The sequence below is a fragment of the Rattus norvegicus genome, chromosome 16, assembly GCF_021556685.1.
Source record: "Rattus norvegicus strain SHRSP/BbbUtx chromosome 16, alternate assembly SHRSP_T2T, whole genome shotgun sequence".
NCBI lineage: Eukaryota > Metazoa > Chordata > Mammalia > Rodentia > Muridae > Rattus > Rattus norvegicus.
In genome coordinates, this window is record NC_141549.1 from 67,066,501 (window position 1) to 67,092,281 (window position 25,781).

At 42.1% G+C, this 25,781-nt stretch overlaps 1 protein-coding gene; it reads left to right on the forward strand.

Annotated features, from left to right (window-relative positions):
- Window positions 1–25,781, forward strand: part of Erich1 (glutamate-rich 1) — a gene marked incomplete at its 5' end in the record, with an annotated part of 52,793,804 nt that overhangs the window by 36,195,941 nt on the left and 16,572,082 nt on the right.

The following is a 25,781-nucleotide window of genomic DNA, read 5'->3' on the forward strand; positions in this document are numbered from 1 at the left end:
GACAGGTGACATAAGTGTGTAGAGGACAGGTGACACAGGCATGTAGAGGACAGGTGACACAAGCATATAGAGGACAGGTGACACAAGCATGTAGAGGACAGGTGACACAGCATGTAGAGGACAGGTAACACAAGCATATAGAGTACAGGTGACACAAGCGTGTAGAGGACAGGTGACACAAGCGTGTAGAGGACAGGTGACACAAGCATATAGAGGACAGGTGACACAGCATGTAGAGGACAGGTGACATAAGTATGTAGAGCACAGGTGACACAAGCGTGTAGAGGACAGGTGACACAAGCGTGTAGAGGACAGGAAAATGTGGGTTATTGGCTGTGTGCATTTCTGGTATGATTGGTTTCAACTCACCTGCTTCAGTGTGTAGAATGCCATCTCATGTTTAGGTAGATATTTAAATTCAGAAAATTGAGAGCATTATTTTGAGATAAAAATTCTGTTTTTTCTTTCACTATATGTCAATGTAATAATAATCTCAAGATTGTTTGGTAATGTGATACTTACATAATTTGAAATACACCTAAAGGTTCTTCAGAAGAAAATTGTAACTATCTCTGCTCCCAGAAGATGATCGATTTAAGTTCTGTTTCATTTAATCTGTGTAATTTCTGTTCACCAAAGTGTAATGTCGCTTCACCACATTTAGGGTCTGATTTTAGGTCTTAGAGGAGGTTTGATGTATATGGTGTTCTGTTTTCCACATTCTTTAAAGAAACTATCATGAGCAGATACGATTACTCGTTTAACTGGCTACTGGACACAACCCCAAAGCCACCTACTATGGTGGCTTGAATAAGAATGGTCCTCATGTATTCATGTGCTTGAAATATTTGGCCCATAGGGAGTGGCACTATTAGGAGGTGTGGCCTTGTTGGATGAAGTGTGTCACTGTGGGTGTCAGACATCTGAGTTCTCAGATGTCTCACTATCTCCTTCCGCTTCCTTCAGATCAAGTTAGCTCTCAGTTCCTTCTCCAGCACCACGTCTGCCTGCATGCCGCCATGTTTTGATGACCATGGACTAAACCTCTGAAACTGTAAGCCAGTCCCAGTTAAATGTTTTCCTTTGTAAGAGCTGCCTTGGTTGTGGTGTCTGTTCACAGCAACAGAACCCTAACTGAGACACCTGGGGAGAATGTCTCAGTGAGTCATTATCTAGATCAGGTTGGCCTGTGGGTTTGAATGGATTGCCTTAGTGAGGGAAGATCAGGAAGTAAAAGTGGGGTCACCACTCCTTGCTTTGGCATTGTGGGTTGTGTAGGAGGAGTGAAAGCTAGTGGAGAGTTAAGCATGCATGGATGCGTTCATTTCTTTTTGTCCCTTACCAAAGATGTGATGTGACCAGCTGACTCGAGCTCCAGATGCTGTGATTTCCCCACAGTGATGGACTATAAAATGGAATTGTGCGCTAAACCAAACCCCTTCTTCCTTAAGTTGCTTTTTAATGGCATATCTTATTACAACAGCAAAACTCGAACCAGGACAGTGACCTGGGGACAGTGGTGAAATAAATGAAGTGTGTCTCTGATGTCACACAGTTTCCACTGTGACTGTCGCCTGTCCTTTCTCTTCCTTCCGTATCTCAGTAAGTCTGGGGTATTATTACAGGACACCTCTCCCAGGATAACTGAGCCATTTCAGTGCTGATATTTGAAGCTTTGTGCTCCGTGGAAACAGGCCTGTTTTCATCTGCAGGTAGAACTTCAGTCGTTTAGAGGCATTCTATTTTCCTTCCTCTCGTTGGGCGCATCTATCCTCTGGGTCCTGGATTTCTACGTCTCAATGTCTTCAATGAGATAAATGGTACTGTGGGTGGGTGACACAGAAGGGTACTGTGATCCGTGTGCTTCTGGCTTTCTCACTTAAAGGTGTAGTCTTATTAGAGACCTTCAGGAAGTAAACACAATAAGCACAATAAACAGTTGATTTCCAATTACCGCTCGGTAAGCTGGAGGTCAGGATTTTAAGTGGAGGGCCATATCATATACATTTTAGGGTTTACTTTTCACAGGGCCTCTGTCTATGATTCTTGGCTCATATTAGCTTTATGTCTCCCATTTGGTCTGGGTTTGAGAATACAACACAGCAAGACAACAGAAACAGAAGTGGCTGGGCTGTTTCTCAGCGCGGGAGGAATCAGTGTGGGGTTTGAAGCCCTTCAGGAAGCTATTCTCTCGCTCTCGTATTTAAATCTTGACTTCTGAATCACTTAAAATTGCTCCAAGGATGTCATTCCCAGCCCCTGGATATGTACTAGAAATGGAGACAAGACATTCTCAAGGTACAACAGATGCCCCCAAACTATACTTAACCACCTTGTCCGATGAGAGTCGATTGCCTCTGAGGGCAAGGTGGACAACCTCTTCTTTCCTACAGATGATGCTTTTGTTGCTTGAGGTGTGGGAAGTGTATTTGGTGATAGCTAGAGATACTCAGCCTATTTTTCAAGCTTGAGCAAACACAGCCTTAAGTTGGGCCACTTATGACTCAGGAATGCTAAACTCCCGCCCTGGAATCTGACCAGCAGTTACATTGTTCTGTGCACCTCCTGATGCTTCCTACATAGATAATTACCAGAGGCTAATTTACAGATGCCAGCAGGAACGGAAATGGAGTGAATGGCTGCCCACAGAGCCAGGAATTGAATTTTATCAGGAGCCACAGAGAAGTATGTTTGTTCTCAAGGAAGGAGAAAAAAAAATTCCAGAGGAGTGACTAGTTAAGAACTCTGACAGCAAAATGAGTTATCCAAGGGACAGTGTTTAAAGCATTGCTTTAGAACAGCACACTCTGGATTAAAATCCACATTTCCTCACTTCATAGGTGATTTTAAAAAGTTGTCTAAAGTCTCAATTCCCCACCAGCGTCATCAAGATAATGGTCGAATACTTTCTGAAGTTGCGATTACCTATATTTAAACACACACCCCTATCCCAGTATCAGGGACCTTAATGATCAATAAAAGCCAGGTTATGTTCTAATGTGTACCCCTATCTAGTGTGTAAGCATTGTCCTTCATTCACCAATCTTGAATATTTTATTTATTAGCCCAAAGTTATGGAAGAGATTTGTGTATTTGCTGGCTTTGCAGAACACAAAATGGAGGTTTGTGAACTTCAGTGAATGGCCCAAGGTTAAGAGATCTGTGGAAGAAAATTTAAAATATATTTTTTTAAAATAGTTTTTATTGTTTGACAATCTCATGAATCTATGTACTGGATCTTAGTCATTTTCACTGCCCCATCCCCTTCCCTGTTCTCCTCCTAGTCCTCCTGGTCCACCTCTTGGTCCTCCTCCTCCTCTTCTTCCTCTTCCTCCTCTTCTTCCTCTTCCTCCTCTTCCTCCTCTCACTGGAGCCCCTCTCAACAGGTCATCGTCTATTTTCATACCTTCTTTTTGTGTGTGGGTCACTGAGTTTAATTAGAGTTTCTTGTCTATGTGCGGATGTCAGGTTGTTTATTGGAGCAAGGCTAACTTATCAATGGCTACACACTGAAGAAAACGACACCCCTTCCCCAGTAAGTATTAATTGCCCATGGTGCATGGTGGGGTGGCTGTGGACCCCTCCCACATCTGGGATGAGGCATTGAAGGAAGTCAGTCTTGTGCAGATAGCCACGGCTGCCCGGGATGCAGTGGTTAGGTCATATCCAGAAGACATCGTTGCTGTGTATCTCTCCATCCTCTGGTCTTTACACTGCTCTTGGATCTTCTATAATATCCCCGGGGCCATGGCAGGGATGGTATGGCTGTGCCACTTAGGACTTCTAAGTGCACCATCATTTATTGGCCACATATCAAGCAGTTCCCAATTCCTCCATTAGCTGCTACCTCCTGAAGCTTCTTTCATGAAGGCTGGACATAGCAGTAACTTATGGTCATGGACATGAGTCGTTAGAAGTCAGTTTACCAGTATGATTATTTGGTAAAATGTTAGTAGTGGCCTCCCTCAGAGACTAGGACCTTCATAACCATGAGTTCTTTGTCAGGCTTTCAGAAATAGGCATGAGTTACCTTTGTGGAGCATGTCTCAAGTCTAATTAAAACGTTGCTGGTTAACCCCACAACAGTCATGGCACTGATGTAGCAGAGGGCACACGTAGTCTGGGAGGTTCACTTGTAACTTGCAGGACTCAGAGCTGGCTGCATAAGCCTGGTGACCATTATTATCTCCTAGCAGCCTGAAGAGCACCTTATAGGACTAGAAAGCCTAACCAGTAGGGAAGAAGCTTCCGGCTCAGTTCCTGTTTGATTTCTTTATGTCCTTTTACAAGTATGCAGTGCCTTAAACAATAGCATCTTTACAATCATGCTTTGGTGGGTGGCCAAGAGCAATGGCAATATCTTGTATTGTCTGGGTGGGTAGGGCTTTTGGGGTCTCCCTAGATGACTTGTTGGAGGTATCCCATATTTGGCACTGGTATTTTTGTTTAATAACCCATGGCTTTGGGGATGAACATTATCCATCCATGGAGGGCTCCTGCATTCACCCGCTCTTCCTCTGTCTTATATTTTCAAATAAGTCTGTAAAACAGTAGGTTAGCATATGACTTTTCCATAGATCATTGGTTTGGTTACCTTCCCCTCCTCCCCGCTCCTCTTCCTTATTCTCCCACCCCCCCTCTCTGCTTAAACTTTTTTATATCTCCCACTATGTGCTCTTCTCTCTCCTCTCCCTTAAGGCTTCTTCCCTTCCTCTCTCACTCTAATGGCCCCTTTCTAGCTTTCAGGTCCTGATGAGCCTTCAATGTTAAATGCTAAACATATGTGGCTAACACCCCCTGTAGTGGTTTGAATGAGCTCGACTTCTCCATGATTAAGGAGTTGAGTGTGTGTTGCCTTCAATAATAGGGACTAACTGTTATTTTTATGGAGAGCCACCAGAGAGCCTTGGCAACAGCTTCTGTTGTTTGGGGTTTCCTGTGATCCCCTTTGCCCAAGAACTCCATTAGGTATGTATAACACACTCCTGGCCCCCGAAGCTGCTTCATTTGGTGATAAGAGATGGCCAGTTGGGTTCTGTCTACCCTGTTATTTGACGAGTCCATTTAAATCAGCTCCATACACAAATGGAGCAACTACTGTATTAGGTTTCCGTACTGCCCTTCAAATGGGATGTCATTTATTTCATTGACCGTGGCCATTCTGATATGTGGAAGATGAAATCTCAAAGTTGTTTTGATTTACATTTCCCCGATGACTGTGGATGTTGAACGGTTCCTTTAAAGGGCTTCTCAGCAATTTGAGACTCCTCCCTTTTGAGAATTCTTGCTTAGATCTCTATCCTATTTTTAAAATTGGGTTATTTATTACATAATTTTATATCTAGTTTTTTTGAGTTTTTATATATTCAGGATTTTATCCCTCTATTGGATGTTGTTAAAATCTTTTCTCATTCTGCAGGTCACTGCTTTGTCCAGTGATGGTATCTGTTGTTGTAGAGAAGGATTCAGCATTGTGAGGTCCCATCTAGTGATTTTGATCTTAGCGCCTGTGCTTTCCATATTCTATTCAGAAATTCTTTTCCTGTGCGAATGAGTTTAAGGCTACCCCCCACTTTCTCGTCTATCGGGTTCAATATATCTGGTCTTATGTTGAGATCCTTGCTCCATTTGGAGTTGAATTTTGTGCAGTGTCAAGTATGACTCTATGTGCACGTTTCTGCAAGCAGCCGTTCACCTTTGTTGAAGATGCTGTCAATGACAAAATTTTTGATAACATTGTTAACTAAAACTAAAAGGCTCACAATTGTGGTTATTGTCAAGACACAGCTCGTTGAACCTGTAAACATCTTTGTGACATGTATGCGATAGATAGTGCAGAATATTCCAGAAACTCACAACATGCTATCATTGGAGAAGATGGCCCATGGAACTTGAACAAAAGTAAAAGTATGTGATAAATCAAAGTTTGTGAATGAATGCCTCTCTTCCCACTGAAGGAAAATTTACTTACATCTAAGAGACATATTTCAAAACCAGAAATTTAGATTTTTCTTCTTAATAAATGAATAATTATCTTTAATGTGAGATATACTATTGCATAAGAGAAAATGCATGAGCACCCTGGATTAGGCAGTCAAGACTGAAATGATAACTTCCTGTTTTAGAGCGCACCACAATTCAGCCATATAGGGTTGCAGTAAAGTAAGCAGGCTCTGCAGTCCAGTTTGCTTGCCTTTAGTCCTTCACTATTTCCTGGGTGACCTTCAAGAGGTGCTTAACCATGTAGACCTCTATTTCAGGTCAGTGGTTCTCAGAAACCAAAAGACATTTGGCAATACTTAGAGGTGTGTGTGTGTGTGTGTGTGTGTGTGTGTGTGTGTGTGTGTGTGTGTAAAATAGTGTGTTCATGTGTACTTATTCATCAGGAGGATTGTTGGGAGAGGAAATATATGGGCATGTAAAGGGTCAACTTAGACATCTCTCTCAGTGGAGCTCACCGTTGTTAGACTAGCTGGCCAGCAATTTCCTTCTGTCTCTATGCCTACCTTCTCTATGTTCCTTCTGTCTCTAGACCCACCTTCACTCCACAGCTGGGGTTATAGAGGTGACACCATTGCACTTGGCTTTTATGTGGGTCCTGGGGATTTCAATTCAGGTTCTCATGCTTGTGTGGCAAACACTTGAGAGGCTAAGACATCTCCCTGGTCCCTTAAGAAACTTGATTGTCATAACAATAGGGTTTCTGTTGGTGTCTAGTGGGTAGACTTGGAATGCATGGGACAGCTTCACAGCAACAGTACGGCCCAAATTGTCAATAACTCTGTCAAAAGCTTGAAGGGACTTTTGTCATTTGTCCTTTCTAACTGATAAAATTGGCTCGAGGTAGTATACATAATGTGAAAAAAAAAGAGGCAATCATTACACTTAAATTAGAGATATTTCTGTGCATCACTAAGACCGAAATGGATATCCACTTTATGCTAGACGGAGTGACAGATTTCATTCATTAAGTGAATTTTCTCGTACTTAATAGTTGTTAAAATAGTTAACATTTGGATATTACTGGTTATCATACCATTATTGGCAGACTGTTTTCTCTGATTACTCTGTAATGTGGCTGAACATTTACTCTTTTCTTTTTTTCTAACTCCTGTGTACTTTAAGAATATGCTCACTGCAAGGACTCATGTGGTTCTCACTGTTCAGCAACTCAAACCTTAAACGTTTCCTACAAAATAGTGCATGTCAAGTAAATAAAAACATCACTGATGGTATTATGTCCAGCAAACAAGCGGGTGTCGTGGAGGGGGTGCTGACTGAAATGAGTACAGGGCAAAGCTGTGAGGCTACAAGCACCTCAACACAGATCCGAGGAAAGGGACATGGGTAGCCATGAGGCAAACTGTGCAACTGTGAGATCCATTGCATCACAACTCCTGCTTCCAGTGGGATGGCTTGTTCTCAGACCCCAGAGCCTGTCTTCAGACCCCAGAGCCTGTCCTCAGACCCCAGTGCCTGTCCTCAGACCCCAGTGCCTGTCCTCAGACCCCAGAGCCTGTCCTCAGACCCCAGAGCCTGTCCTCAGACCCCAGAGCCTGTCCTCAGACCCCAGTGCCTGTTCTCAGACCCCAGTGCCTGTCCTCAGACCCCAGAGCCTGTCCTCAGACCCCAGAGCCTGTCCTCAGACCCCAGTGCCTGTCCTCAGACCCCAGTGCCTGTCCTCAGACCCCAGTGCCTGTCCTCAGACCCCAGAGCCTGTCCTCAGACCCCAGTGCCTGTCCTCAGACCCCAGTGCCTGTCCTCAGACCCCAGAGCCTGTCCTCAGACCCCAGAGCCTGTCCTCAGACCCCAGTGTCTGTCCTCAGACCCCAGTGCCTGTCCTCAGACCCCAGTGCCTGTCCTCAGACCCCAGAGCCTGTCCTCAGACCCCAGTGCCTGTCCTCAGACCCCAGTGCCTGTCCTCAGACCGCAGTGCCTGTCCTCAGACCCCAGTGCCTGTCCTCAGACCCCAGTGCCTGTCCTCAGACTCTCGAGCCTGGGGTCAAGACTGCCAAAGCTGAACGATGATTTCACACGAGCACAGAAAGGCTATTTATCTTAATTAAGATGGATATAGTTTAGGCACAACTATATTAAATTCATATTGTTCTTATATAGATAACAATGTGGCTGATTATACCATACATCCGCTTGACAACTTCTAGTGGTGTCATTTACCATTTGAATTAAGTCAATTCCAACTTTGAGTGTGTGTATGTGTGTGGGTATGTTTTTTCTAACAGACAAACCCATCTCTTGTTCAGCTTCTGCCTCTTCAGAGTCTGCGTGTGCCTCTTTTTATCTTATTTTAAATGTTTAGTTCTCAGGTGTTCCAGTAAGGCCATTTAAATTTCCAAATAGAATCTACATTTTCAAAACAAAACACAAAGCCGTTAGAAGCAGCCCCGAGTATTTTCTCCGTGATGAGTTGTCTCTGTTTATATTGCACAGGGAGGATTCACTGTCTACTGAACCGTAGACTTTCATTCATAGCTTGGGTTTTTCACAGCTTATGCTGGTTTACAGCTGAATGGAGCCACACAAACAATAATAGGAAAACAAATGGAATCGATAAGAATTCAAAATGAAGAAGGCAGAGTGCGCGGCTGAGCTCAGACTCTGTGACTACGACACGACATCTTTGATGATGCTCCTCAATTTCTGCAAAGTGGCTGAGGGGTGATCTCTGTCTTTATGACACCGGGTTCCATAGCTGAATCAGTTTATAACATCATCTCCAAGTGCATTACTCTTATAACAATTAAAACATGAGTCTTTTAGAAGTGAAATAGAATATACCTTCCTAGGATGATACTTGGACCTTGTCTTAGAAAAATGTTTTTAATATTTTATTTATTAATAATTTATTAATGGATCTATAACATCACTTTACATATCCATCGCTGCCCCACAGTTTCTCCTCACACAGTCCCTTCCCCTTCTCCTCTGCAAGGGTGGAAGCCCTCCTGGGTATCCCTCCCCACCCTGGCCCATCAAATCTCCTCAGGGCTAGGCACATCCTCTTCCATAAGAATATTTTTTTTAACACATTGTGTTTTGGAGGCTGTGTTGAAGATTCACTCTGTGATATCAAGAAGTCCATTTTGGCTCAGTTTGAATTTTGATTTTCAACATGGATGGATGCTCTTGGTCCACAAGTCCTCTGGATTTTTAACTGGTTAGATATTAAAACTGTCACTGAATTCTTTCCTTAAATGTAAGGGGAGGTTTATATTTAAATGCCAATACTGTTTGACTTTTATTTCATCTGAATGAAAGTTCAACAGTATGCACAAGATGTTAGACTGTCTTGATAGATTATGGTATTTAAAGAGGTGCAGAACATTCTAGAACAGTATTTTTTACCTCGTGGCTGCAACTCCTCTGGGGATTGAACGACACTTTCACGGGGTCTCATAGCAGATATCTTACATATCATATATTTACATTATGATGTATAACAGTAGCAAAATTACAGTTATGAAGAAGCAACAAATAATTTTATGGTTGGGGGTCACCACAACAACATGCGGAATGGTGTTAAAGGATCATAGACTTAGGAAGATGGAGAACCACTGATGTAGAGGTTAGTAGCTAAGCAAATAAATCTTTCATGTAGTATAGAGATGGATCTAAAACAAGGATGCCAATATTTGCCAGAGAAAATAAGGAATGTCTGAGATAGTATATATGAAAGCCAATTTTGCATTCTAGTCATTAATGATGCTCACCAATTATTCTATTCACCTTCTAGGTACATCCTAGGACCTTAACTTAGGTACGGCTGTGTAATTTGGCTTGGCTAAAAGAAAAAAACAGATGGGGATGATATGCAGAAGGTCAGGAATTTGAATAGGGAACTTTCACCAGCAAGTTCCAGGTACCAGGAAAGCAAGAGGCTCCCAGGATCCAACAGGATGAGATTAGCTGAAATGCCCAACTAAGGGGAGGGAGAACCTATAGAGACCATATCTAGATGTTAGGAAGGCCTCCGGATGGGGGATGGGGTCACCTACCCTTCTCAAAATTTTAAGCCAGAATTGCTCCTGTCTAAAGGGAATACAGGGACAAAGAGTGGTTCAGAAACTGAAGGAAGGGTCATCCAGAGACTGCCCCACCTGGGGATCCATCTCACATGCAGCTACTAAATCCAGTCACTATTGCTGATGCCAAGAAGTTCTTGCTGACAGGATCCTGATATGGATGTCTCCTGAGAGGCTCTGAACCTTACTGATGATACAGATGAGGATGCTTGCAGTTAACTGTTGAGCTGAGCACGGGGACCCCAATGGAGGAGTTAGAAAAAGGACTGAAAGAGCTGAAGGGATTTGCAACCCCATAGGAAGAACAACAATATCAACCAACAAGACCCCCCAGAGCTCCCAAGGACTAAACCAACCAAAGTGTAACCATGGAGGTAACCATGGTTCCAGCTGCATATGTAGCAGAGGATGGCATTGTCTGGCATCAATGGGAGAAGAAGAAGCCCTTGGTCCTGTGAAGGCTCAATTCCCCAGTGTAGGGGAATGCCAGGCCAGTGAGGTGGGAGTGGGTGGGTGGGAGGGGGAGCATCCCTACAGAAGCAGGGGCAGGAGGGATGGGACAAGGGGGAACCAGGAAAGGGGATCATGTAAATACATAAAATATCCAATAAAAATAAAAAAAGAAAGAATAGAAACAGAGAAGTTTTATAGTCAGAAAGCTTTTAGAACTAGAGTGAAATTCTCCAAGTGCCATTTTCCATGTCTCCTGACTGTGAGAGTCTATCAGCCTGCAGCTGTCTGGGATGGTTAATAAAGTGTGTTGAGAAGTCAACCTCTTTCCTTTTAGCCAGGTGACTTTGGGATTGCTGGTTACAATGGCATAAGCAAAACTACATCACTGATGGAGTGGGCTATTGTTACCTTACTCAGATAAAAAAGAATGCCAAAAAATACCATTTATTATTTATTAGAGGTTATGGGGAAATGGGATAAGGAGCAAATGAACACAGAGATATGAGTCTGTATATGACATCATTTGACCAAAACAGAGTCAAATTACTCTTTATAACTTATTTTACTAGCTAGGTTAATAATTGCCCTGAAAAATTAATTATACATTCATTAATTTACAAAAATATAAATATCACAGTCCGTACATTTTGTTCCTAATAAATCTTGAAAACCCTTAGACTACTTGATTAGAAATGTCCAAATACCTAGATTATATTAACATTAGATTTTACAGAATGACTATAGTGGGAATCATAAAAAGGTAAACTAATAAAATTCTAGTTTTAAAGCATGCTGTTTAAGAGTTTTGTACTCTGACTCGTAAATTAGGAAAGATAAAACTCATTTAGGTGCTGGGGAGATGGCAGAGTGTTTAAGAGCTGGCAGGACTCCTGGGTTCCAGTTCCAGGACCCTCACAGCAGCTCACAACTCTTTGTACCTCGTTCTAGGAGATCCAGTGGTGTTTTCTAGCCTCTTTGGGCTCACATGTGATGCCCATGCACATGTGCAGACAAAATATTCATACACATAAAATAAGAATAACTTGAAAAATATGTTTGGACACACAGCTACATTGTACAGTTTGTTATGGACAAAGACCTGTTTTTGGTACTTACTTGTTTGTCTATTAACTTGGTAGTACTGGATGTTTTCCCTAGGGCCTTATGTGTACAAGGCACAAGCTCTATTATTGAACTACATCCCTTATCCTGTCTGTTTCTGACATCTACAGTTTGCTCTGAAATGTTTTGAATACTTACACGCTTAGAATTAAATAAACGTACACATGGCAAGTGTTGTAGCCACATACAAGGTGATCTAGAAATGGCGTGAAACCACAGTGTCAAAGAACAAGGACTTTCCCTTTTGGAAAGAGAGACGGCTAGCTTAAGTCCTGATTCAGAAAGACATCTTGTTGAATGAACTCATTGGAAAAAAAGCTCCTTAAGTCACATAGAACACAATTTTGTTTAATACTGTGACTTCAGAAGCTCAGAGAAACTGTGGGAGCCAAGAAGGTTGAGGGGCGTCACAGTGGAAGTTACCAGTGTAATTGCCTTTCAGCTGTGGCAATGCTCAACTCGAAGAAAAAAGTGCACTCTGTTAACAAGAGCCTTTGAGTCAGTAACATTGGATTGGTGTAAGCTTGAGAGAAATGCCCAGTAGTTAGTAGTCCTGCTATATGGGAAGAGTCACAGTGGTTCTCTGCTAATGTATTCATTCATTCATTCATTCATTCATTCATTCATTCATTCATTCATTCATACATAAATAGTGTTCATTTAGAATAGGCTAGAGTTCTACTGTTACTGGGTGCTTTCTTTCTTTCTTTCTTTCTTAAAATCATTGGCAGAGGAATACTATGTACTTAAGATGAATAACTTGTACTCTGTGTGTGTGTGTGTGTGTGTGTGTGTGTGTGTGTGTGTGAGAGAGAGAGAGAGAGAGAGAGAGAGAGAGAGAGAGACTAACATCACACCAATGGTAACTACCACGCTACTACCAGCTTTCACAGACTTTTATGCATTTTAGATTACACATACAAATGGGATCAAGCAAATATATGCCTTTCTCTGACTTATTTCACTTAACGCAATATCCTTCAGGTTCATCCACGCTGTCAAAAATAACAAGGACACATGCTCCACTATGTTCGTAGCAGCCTTATTTAAAATAGCCAGAAGTGGGAAAGAACGAGATGTCCCTTTAACAGAGGAATGGATACAGAAAATGTGGAACATCTACACAATAGAATATTACTCAGCTATTAAAAACAGTGACTTCATGAAATTCTTAGGCAAATGGATGGAACTGAAAATATCATCCTGAGTGAGGTAACCCAATCACAGAAAAACATACATGGTATGCACTGAAGGAGCTGAAGGGGTTTGCAACCCTAAAAGAAGAACAACAATATCAAACAACCAGACCTTCCCCCACCCAGAGCTCCCAGGGACTAAACCACCAACCAATGAGTGCACATGGAGGGACCCATGGCTCTTGCCCCTAATGTAGCAGAGGATGGCATTGTCTAGCACCAATAGGAAGAGAAGCCCTTGGTCCTGTGAAGGCTCATTTCCCCAATGGAGGGGAATTCCAGGGAGTTGAGGTGGGTGGGTGGGAGTGGGAGCATATTCATAGAAGCCTGGGGATGGGGATCTGGGAAAGGGGAGGAAGGGGATAACATTTGAAATGTAAATACATATCCAAGAAAAATAAAATTTAAAAAATGACCATATTCTTACTATTTGGTTAGTTGTGGAAATTCGTTGTACAGTGCTGAGTGTCATAAAGACATTTTCTTTCAAGTATATCATGTAATTGGAGTCTATGCTCCAATCCCTTGCTTCCTTATAATCTCCTTCTATCATCCAATATCCCTTCAGCGTTCATGTCATTAAGTACTTGGCTTTATATATTGTATATAAATGCATCAAACTATATAAATATACTATCATCTCCATTGTTCATGTCCCCGTGTAACTCTATCTATCCATCTATCCATCCATCTGTCTATCTATCTATCTATCTATCTATCTATCTATCTATCTATCTATCTATCTAACAGTTTGATGTATTTACATACAATATCAAATCCATAAGTGTAGGAAAAGATGTGATTGGTCTTTATGAACTTGGCTTGTTTCACTTAAAATGAGGATCTTTAATTGTATCTATTTGCCAGCAAAGGGCATAATTTCCTGTTTCTTTATGGCTGAATGAAATACCACTGTGCATATGTAACATGTTTTTAATCTGTTCGTCTTTATCACACAGGTCTTATCAATCGCCTCAAGTTCTCAGAACTAGACTTGTTTCATAGGCTCTGTCTCTGTTCCACCTCAACAGCCAGAAGGCCTGTGGACTTCTTCTCTCCCTCTTTAGTTCTCTTTTGTTCTTTGGCTTAAAAAAAACATTTACTGAAGAGTTACACTAGGACATGAGCAATGGAGACAAAAAAAATCTGTGCAAAGATTGCATAAAATGGTTGTAATTGTTGGAAAAAAATTTATAGGGCTAGAAAAATATGAATAAAACCTTAGGCAACAATTGAGAGAGTGGTAGTTAAGAGTGTAAATTGTTCTAAGGTTCTAATCTTATTTAATATTGATTATGTTTGGACTTTGCAGATCTAATCAAGAATATTAAAATCTTTAGAGTAATTAGTGAACAAAAGAGAAGTTTGGTGAAACAATTTCCAAAGTTATAGAAGGAAAAATGTGGGGAAAATATATTAAAACCCTCACTCTAGCCAACGAATAAAAAAATAAAAAGGAGAGAAGGAATTGGTAAGCCAATGAGACGCTGGAAATTCAATAGGAAAATGCTCCGTACAATTGGCCTGCAGGCCCTTTTTCTAGGCTGTGGGTTTATTTCTTGATTGAGGATTGATATGGGAGGGTCTCCCCCACCCCTGGGCAGATAGTCTGAGTTGTTTAGAGAAGCAGACTCATCAAGATAAAGAGAACCAGCCAGTAAGGAATGTCCCTTTATGGTCCCTGCTGCTTCAGCTCGTTTCTGCCTTGGCTTCCCTTACTGATGGATTGGGTTCTGACATAGAAGTCCAACAATCTCTTTCCTCCCCAAGTAGTTTTGAGTCATGGTGTCTTTATCACAACAACAGAAAGCAGACAAAGAACATCGACTAAGTACGTTAAAAAAATTAATGCAAAGCATTTCTAGGGACAAAGAGACTCTTCGGTGTAAAGTTTCAGACCATTAGACGGACATAACACTCTATTTTAACGGTCCTCACACCAGAACTTTAAAATCTACCAAACAAAATTTATGCAGCATAATGAAAAAATGTGCAGTCATCGTGAAATTTTAGCACATTTTTCTATGTGAATGTTAAGCACACATTAGTGAAAGTGTAGATGGCTTGAACTGTATAATTGTTATAACCTTTAAAATGTCAATGGCTCCAGACGATTTCAGTTTACTCTTTGTTTAAATAAATAGTCTAACACAGGTGTTCCTAATTGGTAGGCGGGCATGTGCGGCCTCTGCGCAATATGGTCACACAGAGGCCCAGGACAACAGATGGTCTCAACATACAATTTCCAAGACCATACTGAGCATCAAACATTGGCCAGCAGACCAGGGGAGAAACCGCAAGAGAGCTCATGGAGTCTATATCAGATAGGATGAAAGTGGCTTATTTCACTCTTGTCTAGATTCATTTGTCGGAGCTCAAACATATGGCTACGACCAATCGCAAGGAAGGCTGAGAAACTCAAGCCTGTCTAGGCATAAGATCAACATTTTAAATAGGCAATTTTTTTTTGTGTGTAGACCATTAAAAGAGTTCTGAAATTAAATGAAAAAGAGGGTGCCCCATATAATAGCCACAAGAGTGGAGGAGTGCCAGAAATAATCCTAACTAAAGATGAGTAGTTCCTCAGAAGACTTATGAAAATTTATACATGTAGAAAAAGATACATTATGGTTATAGAATGTATGGTTATACATTATGGTTGCAGATATCACTTCTCCCTCAAATGATCTTTAGGTTCTGAGTAACCGAGGATAAAATATTCCCTATTGGGGTTTCTGTAGAATTTGACAAACGGACTCTAAAATTTGTATGAAAGATCAAAGAATGAAGAAAAGTCAAGATACACCCATAAGAAGATGAATTAGAAGGTGTTGTTGTTGAGGGTTATGGGGCAGCAAGGACTGGCCAGACTATATGCAAGACTTAGTTCGCTGACAAAAATGGGGTGGTACTAGCACAGGGCATATAACACAATGGTACAACAGAATCGAAGTTCCAAACCAGACCCAAGTGTGTTTGGAAATCTGATTTATGACAGAAGCACCACTGAGTATGTTAAGCTGTTCGATGCACCGTGCTGGGACAGTCTCTTGGGACGGAAGAACATGATAAAGACTTGGATACACTTCCATAGAAATTGGCCAAACCCAGACAGGAATCTAAGGCAGAATTCTGAAGGTCAATCTTTAAAATAATTAGAAGTAAATTGAATAGACTTTCTTTGTGGTCACCAAGTTAAAAAAAATGAACTTAATAATACAAGAGAGAGGCCTGGAGAGATGGCTCAGTGGTTAAGAGCACTGACTGCTCTTCCAGAGGTCATGAGTTCAATTCCCAGCAACCACATGGTGGCTCACAACCATCTGTAAGGGATCTGGTGCCCTCTTCTGGCCTGCAGCCACATATGCAGGCAGAATGCTGTACATAAATTAAATAAATAAATCTTAGAACAAAAAATAATACAAGAGAGAAAAAGATTGAAGCATTGTGTGTAAGTTGTATGAAACTGACACTGAAACAAAATTTGTGTTTGTCAAAAGATACCTAGGGGAGTTGAACGCAGAATAAAAATTAAAAAGTAATAAATTTGAAGAAGAAACCGTTTATTTATATGATATTAATAATGTATAGATTCTAGATATCATTATATAAGAAAAGATAAATGATCTGAGGAAAAACGGTCAAAATATCTATATGGGAAACTTATATAAGAGGAAGTATGTACAGGAAATATCTGGTGAGATATTTGTATCAATAGTTAGGAATCAGGATGTTCAAGTTTTACCTCCACCCCCCTCCCCCAATATCGCACAGCATGCTTCCATTGTTCTTCAGTAACACTCCCACCTTCCTGACACATTGTGTGGCATTGCAATCCGGTGAGTGTAATGTGATCTTTAAATCTCAGGTGGCTACAGAGCTGCTTCAGACACCATGCAGGCCAATTTTCTAATTTTACCTTTATCTCAATTGAATGAGTCATGTTTGCCAGTCTGGTGGCAGAAAAAAAGGGAGGAAATTGATCACTTTCCTTTGTTGCAAGACTCATCAGGTTTACAGCTAGAGAGATGTCTTAGCTATTAAAGGCTAGTCTCACAACTAAAAAAAAAAAAGGCATCGGGTTTAATCGCACCTTTTGTGCTATCTGGGTTTTAACAATAGGGAGAGTGATGGAGGTTAAGAGAATAACGTGACTTTGTCTATTGATCCACGCCCCAGGCCTTTGATTGCACATTACTGTTCCCAGAGACTACTTTCCTGTTCTGCCGTTTGTCTTTTTCAATGTGTGGAATGATCAGCTCACGTATAAATACTTGAAGTTTTGACACAAACCGAACACAATGGAGGCACAGCACTTTATTGTCAAGGATAAAATATATCTGACTCAGTGGAAAAAAAAACATTTTAATTTTTGAATATCCAGAGAGTTCATGTTCATTGTGGAGGCTTCTCTCATATGACCCAAGCTCTTGGAATATATAAAGTTCTTTGTCTTTCTAACAATTCCTCATCCCTACACACTGTAGGTACTTTTCTGTTGCTCTCATGAAATCCTCTGACTCGGGGAACTTAAAAGAGTGGATATTTGCTTTGCTCGGGGTCTCTGCGCGTCAGGACCATTTTCCTTTTACCCCACATGCTTAGGATAAAGAAGATGTGGTGGAAAAAACTGAGCAGGGAACAGAGAGCTAGTAAGTATCCAGAGATAATGCGCTCCTCAGAATCTTCCCCAAATAACCAAGCCTATCAGCTAAGCACTACTTTCTAAAGGTTCTGCAACCTTCCCAAACAATGACCATGCGATCAAATATAACCTGTGTAAGTGTAGCAGTTTGAGTGAGAAATGTCCCTTAGGGGCTCATGTGTTTGAACACTTGGTATCCAGCTGGTGGCATTGGTGGAGATTATGATGGGACTATGGGGAAAGGACAGCATTGTTATAGGAAATACGTCTCTGGGACTGGCTTTGAGAGTTTATAGCCTTGCCCTAATTCCTGTTCTTTCTACTTCCTGAGTTCAAGTCAAATGTGCTCAGGCTTCTCCCTGCTCCTGGCCATGCCAGGCTAATAGGGATGGAAGAGGTAGGAAGAATTCACCTTCTTTTGTCCAAGATGTTGTGTCAGGAGAGTAGGCATTGAAGAGAGACATCAGAGTATCATCACCATTGTCATCGTAATCGTCATCTTCATCAAGACAAGAACAAGAGCAAGAACATCAAAATGTCCCTTTGGAGATTAGAGGTCCCTCCCCACCTGCCTTCTTCCTCTAACTAATGGAGGTGCCCAAGAAAAGCTCATGACCTACACATTTGAAATAGATGTACAAAGAAAGGATCATGGGACATGGGTCATGGGTATGGCACAAGGCTTTTAGTCTTTTTCCCTTAAATTTCTATTTCTCACCACGTAAGGCACAGAGGCTGGGGATTTCGGTAGGACCCTGAGTCTCTATCAGTGGATGGGCAACTTGCTAGAGTGTGTGACCTCTGTGCTCATTAGTTATCAGACATTAAGCAGAGGATTGACTCTCAAAGCTTGGAGACAGAAGTTGGAATACCTTTCTTGATTTGTAACCTCTTCTGTGACCTTCAACAAGCCACTCAACCTTCAGGCTGCATAGTTCCATCAAACCAGCCTTGTGGCTTTACCTCTAATGTCAACGGTGACTTTCTTGGGTATACCATGGCTCTATAATCATAAGAGGATTTTAGGTTCAAGAATGTTTGTATCATCTGATAAAATTAAAACAACAAAAAATGCCCCTCAACGATAACAAAACAAAACAAAACAAAAAAACCCCAAAACCCACCTCGAACCAACAATCTATCTCCTAAAATTATCAAGAACATTCTCAGCAGCAACATCCGGCAACACTGAACTGACCCTCTCATAGCAACAGAACACTCCTGCCCTCAACAATGAGAGCCTTCTCTCAGACATTTTAAAAGCACTTTCCTTGGGGCCCAGTGGGTGCTTCTTTTTCTCTTCCTGTTAAGAAAAGTGAAGACCATGCTAGTGGATAAGTCAGTTGTGTCAGAGCTCCTACTGGGTGCATGAGTGTACATAGTATGTGTCATTGAAAGAGGTATTCTGGAACTGTAAAAAAAAAAAAAACAAATTCCAGTTTCTGTATTGTTTTAGGCTTAAACATCTCAAAACATAAGCTGTTTCCTGGTGCCATTAGTTGCATACTAGGAATTTGATTTGCATTCTTTTTTTTTTTTTCATCTTTATTAACTTGGGTGTTTCTTACTTACATTTTGATTGTTATTCCCTTTCCCGGTTTCCAGGCCAATATCCCCTTAACCCTTCCCCCTACCCTTCTCTATGGGTGTTCCCCTCCCCATCCTCCCCCCATTACCGCCCTCCCCCCAACAATCACATTCACTGGGGGTTCAGTCTTGGCAGGACCAAGGGCTTAGTCTCTTACTAGGCTATTCATTGCTACCTATGAGGTCAGAGTCCAGGGTCAGTCCATGTATAGTCTTCGGGTAGTGGCTTAGTCCCTGGAAGCTCTGGTTGGTTGGCATTGTTGTACATATGGGGTCTCAACCCCTTCAGCTCTTTCAGTCCCCTTCTCTGATTCCTTCAACAGGGGTCCCGTTCTCAGTTCAGTGGTTTAATGATGGCATTCGCCTATGTATTTGCTGTATTCTGGCTGTGTCTCTCAGGAGAGATCTACATCCAGTTCCTGTCGGCCTGCGCTTTTGTCTTGCATTCTTAAGCTTGAGGATTGAGGGTGTCAATTTGAAGGGGCACGAGTAACATGTATAAGTTAAAACCATGGCTACCAACTGAACTATCGCCGTCATGCGATGACACTGCTGTCACCACACTAGTTTGTGAACACAGCTTTATGAAGGGGAACCAGTGGTTTATTGCACATTCAGGGATGCTGGAAACTCTCTCTGGGGACTTTTTAATAACCTCCACCACTCTCTAATTCAGATGTTTATAATTTGATACCAGCAAAACACATCGCTAGAGGACCCAGCAGCAAAGCCATAAAACCTTTGATTTACACTGTTGGAAGTGAAATTGCTTTCCCATTGTGGGCTGGCATAGAGGAGAGACCTCGTCATTGGTAGGAGAGAAATTTGAGCTTTGTCAGTCCACAGTAGATCAATTTTCATTTATTAATAATATGTCATTATGCAGTACTTGAGTGGGGGATAAATAATTCCTTTTGTAGTGTGGGTATTTCATGGTGTTTTAAAGGGCCTTTGTTAAGTGCTTTCTTGTTTGGTTAGAGGATAAATAACTGGTAAAGAAGCTTGACTTTAAGACTTGAGTGCAAGTTGTGTCTCCTGAAAAAAAATATTTTTGATATGCTCAGAGGGAAAGAGGGTAGTAAGAAAAAATACGGTACTCTTTTCCTGCATTGACTGGGAGGCACCAGTACTCAGAATCTTCTACCCAAGAAGTCTTCGCAGCAAAGCAATTAATTAGTTGTCAGAGTACTGGGAGTGATGACCTTTCTACAGTGACAGAGAAAGATGAAGATGAAATTGGCCTGAAGTTGAAAAAGAGGAAAGAAAAAAAATAAATAATGAGATTCATTAGACAGGCTGAGGTTGTTATTGAAGGTGACTTCTTCCTCCGCTAAGGATTAAAACGTTCTCAGCAATTCCTAGAAATGGTTCGGTTCAGTGATTAATAGAATGGTTCCCAAGTTCTAGGGAATCTTGGAAGGTAGAAGGGACCGCAAAGTAAATGTTTGTGCCTCAAGGTATCAGTCATTAATGCACAGGTATGAAGAGGTGCCATTGGGAGGGGATCGGGTCATGGGGGTGGAGCCTCGCTGATAAGATTAGCACCCTTGTGAAAGAGGCTTTTCATCCATAAGGAGGCCCAGCGGAAAGGTGTTATGAGGTAGACCTTTGAAGGATCCTAGGGGCTTTTGCCAGCCTTACACCCACCTGCCTCAGGTCGAGGCTAGACCAAGTTCCATTCTCCACCCACAGTTCTAGGGAGGAGCAGGGACATTCTTGAAAAACTGCAGAATGTACTGACTGATAGTCACCTGACCTTCTGGTCCCAGATAGAGTTTGTATGCCCATCATTATCTGCCCATGCTTGCTAGCCAATAGAGTCAAAGGTCAATATGCTTAGCCAATAAGTTTAAAGCTGTAACCTTGCTGATGTAACCTGTACCCCTAAAAAGTATAAAAACTGCTTCTTATAGCCATTCAGGGTTGCCTTCTAGTCACTTGCTACGAGGGGCTGATTGAGGGTTCACCCTAATGCACCAGAAAACAATCCTCTTGTGTTTGCATCGAATTCTCACTTGGGGCGGGGTGGGGGTGGGGTGTCTCTGGTAGTTAAGACTCACTTCGAGTCTTACACCCTCACCAGATATCAATTATGCTAGAGGTTTGAGTTTGGATTTTTCTAACTCCCATAGATGTAAGCAGTGAATCTGTTTCCTGTAAGGCACTCCATCCATAGTGTTTTGCTAAAGCAGCCTGAAGGGTATAAGAAAGGGAGAACGGAAGAATTTCTGTGATTAGTTTATGAAACAAAACATGTAGATAGTACATTTAACTCCATAGAGACTGAAAAAAATAGTAAGGCAACCTGAATTTAGACTTTATTTAGCTTATTAGGAATTTATCTCCTTTCTCCAGTGCTGCATGACTTTGCTATTTAGACCAGAATGAGGGGAGCAACATGGGGTAAATATCGTGAAGGAGTCGGTGGCTTCTGGGAAGAAAGACCTGGTTGATTGGAAGTTAGAGCAGTGGCATTCATGCTACCCAGTGGTGATCACACTTTTGTTAAGTGCCAGAAAGTCAACGTTCTGAGCTTTCTAGGATCTACAGTAAGTCCTGGAGTTACTCCACAGAACCATTGAGTGTGACAGGAGTCACAGCCAATAAAAAACGAGTCTCACTAGGAAACACGAGAGTGGCTGTGTTCCTGCAAAGTTTTATTTACAAAACACGGGGATCTGGATGGCTTGGATTAAGAAGCCTTAAGGTTACAACCTTGGTCCTACTGTTGACCTAATGCTACTCAGTCAGTCATTCACTTTCTGCTGACCCCAAGCAGCATTTCCTTTAGATCTCGTGTAGACAATTCATACAGCATAGCATCCATGATGTTTTATCCAACAGGGATTGACAGATAGCGCACATTCCCCAGGGGAAGTGATGCAGAAGGAAGAAGGTCACGGCCAGGTAAGAGCTGACATTTCGTCAAAGGAGATGCATCCCAGAACCTGAAATGTAGCTGTATAGGTCTATGTTGGAAACAGACTTCTGGGGAGTTGTCAGGGCATAACCTATGAGAAGCATGAGGTCTGGCTAAGCTGAGACAGAATGAAGGAAATTAATTCCGTGATAATTTACGGGCTTCAAACGTCAATCTTTTGCTAAGAAATCAGTGATTCTCGACAAAGGTACTTATGCAATATACGGGATCTAGTCTTTATTCTTGAGTATGTTAGAAACTGTAAAATAAGAATAAAATGATTTCAATTAGAACAATGGCTTCTATTATTCTGCCTTTCGCATGTAGCCAAAGCTCACCTGCACAGGCCTGACTCTGAGCGGCGTGCCATGGTGAGTGGATTTTCTAGACAGGAAATTTTAATCCACTCCTGGTTAAAAAGGAAATTCTAATTTTTTTCCAACACAGTCATACATTCTAGCCTAAGTATGAGCCAAACCAGTACCTTTGCATGTTACTAGATTTGTGACAGGTAGCCTCATCTATTAAAAAACATCCTTAAAAATGTACTTCAGGCATGCAATCTCCCAAATTAGAACTTTTTAAAGGGCTCTATTGAAAAGTGCAAGGCTATAGGAAAAAAATCTAGCTTTTGCTAAGAACAGGAATAAAGCTCGTGGAGCATGTCAGTTGCAAGAGAGATGCCAAGATTGCTTTTTGAAAGGCTAAGACTCCCAATCTCATGATGACTGATGTTCAAGGTCATTGGTGTTACTATTTTTATGGTATGATCTTTCCAGTTTCCACAGTTCGGAGTTCAAAAACAGAAATTGTTCTTATTTGAAGGATACATTTGGAACTAGTTTCGAAAACATGTGTGGTCCAAGGGGTAGAACTGAATACCGTGGAAATATGGCAGTGTTCAAGGTCTTTGATTGCTCAGGCATACATGAGAAATCATTCCTTTTATTTACTCAAAATTGAGGGTGGTAGGAAAAGGAATTTGAGGCCAGTGGGGGAAAAAGCACCGATACCTCTTTCTAAAGGTAATAGGGTCTCCAGTCAATTACAAGATAAGAATGCCAATTTCCTTAGCAGGGCTGTTTCCCTTCTCCCTTTCAGGGATGGGGAAGCCTCACTGTTTGTGTTACAAGTATTGGCACAAGTGCTTTTCCCTCCTACTTTGTAAGCCAAGCCACCATTCAGTTCTACACTTTGGCATCGTGTTCGTATTCTCCTAAAGAGGCTATGGCTCTTCTTTTCGGGAGCTCTCTCCCCTCTACATAGTTAGAGCTCTCTTCTCTCTGTGTGGTTCGAGCAACGTGCTTTTCCAAATCTTCTTCCCAGCCCCTAACTTTGATCCCTGACATCAAGTGGTTTGAATGAGGATGACACCTCCCTTCCCCATAGGCTCATATAGTGGACTATTTGGTTCCTGGTTGGTAGGTTGTTTAAGAAGGATTAGGAGGTGTGGCCTTGTTAAAGGAAGTGTGTCCCAGGGTTGGGCTTGGAGGTTTCAAAAGCCCAAGCGAGGCCCATTCACATCCCTTTCTACAGAATGCTTGTGGATGACACGTAAGCTTTCAGTTACCGCTCTACTGCCATGCCTGCTAGCCTGCCTGATGACGAACTTCTTGCCATGATGACCATCGACTAATCTTCTGAAACTCTAAGCGATCCTTCAATTAAATATCTTCTCTTGTAAGCTACCTTGGTTATGGTGTGTCTTCATAGTGATAGAATGGTAGTTAAGAGAGGAGTAGTTGATTCTACTCTCCAGTTGGCTCCCTGGGGGGGGGGTCGTAAGCTTTTAGGAATGTTCTGGGCTGATGTGTGTCAACTGCATTGGGACAGGAAGGCCAGCATAGCTTTGTCAATCCAAGGCCTGAGCAGATTGTCCCAAGAATCAATGCCTGAAATTGTTAATGATATTCTGTTATGCTTGTAGACAGAAACCTAGAATAACTGTCCTCTGAGAGTTCTACCTAGCAGACAATGGAAACAGATGCAGAGACCCACAGCCAAATATTAGACGGAGCTTGGGGAGTCTTGTGAAAGAGTTGAGGGAAGGATTGAGGGTCCTGAAGAAGACAGGGACTCTACAGGAAGACCAACAGACTCAACTAACCTGGACCCTTGGGGTCTCCCATAGACTGAGCTATCAACAAAAAGCATACAAGAGCTGGACGTATTCTCCCCCTTTCCCCGGGCAACACCCCCACATATGTAGCAGATGTGCAGCTTGTTCTTCATGCAGGTCCTCCAACAACTGGAGCAGGAGCTGTCCCTGAATCTGGGGCCTATCTGTGCATCCCATTCTCCTAACTCAGCCATCTTGTCTGGCCCCAGTGTGAGAGGATGCCCTTATGAGAGGAGAAGGGGAGGGGAGATAGAAGGAGGGACTGTGTGAGAGGGTGAATGGGAGGAGAGGGTGCTGCTACAGGGATGTAGAGTGAATAAATAATGGAGAAAAAATTCCCTTCGCTCTAGGTGTGAGAGTGGGTTGATGCCAGGTTCTGGGATTGGAGTAGACCTCATTCCCACCCTTAGAGCTAACTTTCTGTTCCTCATGATAGGATGCCACCTCTCCTTCCTACTTGGTCTTATAGCAGCTTTTGGTGTTGTTTTGCTTATTTACTTCTCATCCATTACAGAGCCTACGTTCGTTGGTCAGCTCTCCTAATTGCTTGGGTCTGTCCCGGCTTTAAAATGGAATGTTCAATGTTAGGAAATTCCTCTATCTCAGGTAAATTGGGATGGTTGGTCAACTTACTTGAACTAAGTTAAATTCATAACTGGGCATTATTGGACTAAGTGCTTCAGAGGAAGGGAAAAAATAGATCACCTAGAAAGAAATCACATGAAAAAGTTCACAGCTGAAAAATGTTTTTCTTCACTGTAGAAATAACAGTTGCACAGAGCCTGTTTCTGTTATACCTAGCAACTAACTTGTTGAAAAGGAGCTGATGTCACTGTGGGAGAACAAGGAATCGGAGGCTGATTTGACAAAAATTAAATGGCAGCCCCATTTGTGCCAATGTCCCTCTTATTATAGAGGTTTCTCAGTCCAGAACGCCAATCAAATTCAAAAGTTTGAGTAGTAGCAACGTGAGTCATTTAAGATTTCAAGGAAACATGGCTTTGAAATGGAGTTTTAAGCCTCAAACATCAGCCTTCAGGTGGATATTTGCATAGTGACCCACAAAACAATGTCTGTTGAGTTTCCACTGTGGCGGTGTTTGGAATAGAATTTTAAAGATGAGGAGAGAAACGAAAACTGCTGGCAGGTACTCAAAATCATTCTGGCTTTGTGAAGTCTAATGAAGTTCAAGATGCTCATCCTGGGCACAGGTAGGATTGTTCTTTGAGTTACTGAGGGCAGACAGGATGGCCTTTGAAGATGCTATAGAGAGTGGCTTGCAGCTAGGCTAGACTAGCATTTCAGGTCTGCCTGAATCTTTGAAGGCTTGGCTCAAGCTCATCGATGCACCAGGCAATAGTCAGAGCTGACCATCCTAGCAGGAGGTAGCTGCATTCCAACAGGTCAGTGAGGAAGGAGCCTAGGTGAGGGGACCCGGATGTGAAGGGCGAGGTGATCGACAGGTGGATGCAGATTCTGTATTAAAGAAACGGGGCTTAGGGGAGAGGGCAGGGTTCAAAACAGGGAGAGATTGTAGGGGCAAAACAAAACCAGGTACCTCGGTAGAAGTTGATCCCGGAGCGAGCGTGGGTTGAAAAGTGACAAGAGACCATTTGGGAACCTAGTGACCTTCTGGGCAGATCACTGACACGGGCTCAGATAAGAGTCTATGTGGAACTCTTATAGCAAAACACTT